Source organism: Nematolebias whitei, chromosome 19 (assembly GCF_014905685.2).
Source record: "Nematolebias whitei isolate Nwh7 chromosome 19, NemWhi1, whole genome shotgun sequence".
In the NCBI taxonomy this organism is placed as follows: domain Eukaryota; kingdom Metazoa; phylum Chordata; class Actinopteri; order Cyprinodontiformes; family Rivulidae; genus Nematolebias; species Nematolebias whitei.
This window is the reverse complement of record NC_056516.1, coordinates 5,638,733-5,639,349: the sequence shown is the minus strand read 5'-3', so window position 1 is coordinate 5,639,349 and position 617 is coordinate 5,638,733.

Sequence of the window (617 nt, the reverse complement as noted above, 5' to 3'; positions counted from 1 at the left end):
GCTGCAGTTCTCCAGAGTCCCAAGTCGCACGCTGCAGTTCTCCAGAGCCCAAAGTCGCACGCTGCAGCCCCCAGGTCCTCTTCACCGCCAGATGCGGCCCCCAAGGCCTCTTCGCCGCCGGACGCGGCCTCCTCGCCGCCTACGCCGCCTGACGTGGCCTCCTCACCGTCTACGCCGCCTGACGCGGCCTGACGCGGCCTGACGCGGCCTCCTCGCCGTCTACGCCGCCTGACACGGCCTCATCGCCGTCTGACGCAGCCTCTACGCCGTCTACGCCGCCTGACGCGACCTCTACGCCATCTACGCCGCCTGACGCGGCCTCTACGCCGTCTACGCCGCCTGACGCGGCCTCTACGCCGTCTACTCCGCTTGACGCGGCCTCTTCGCCGTCTACACCGCCTGACGCGGCCTCTTCGCCATCTACGCCGCCTGACGCGGCCTCCAAGTCGCCATCGCCGCCTGGCGCGGCCTCCAAGTCGCCATCGCCGCCTGCCGCGGCCTGTAAGTCGCCATCGCCACCTGCCGCGGCCTCCAAGTCGCCATCGCCGCCTGCCGCGGCCTCCAAGTCGCCATCGCCGCCTGCCGCGGCCTCCAAGTCGTCATCGCCGCCTGCCGCG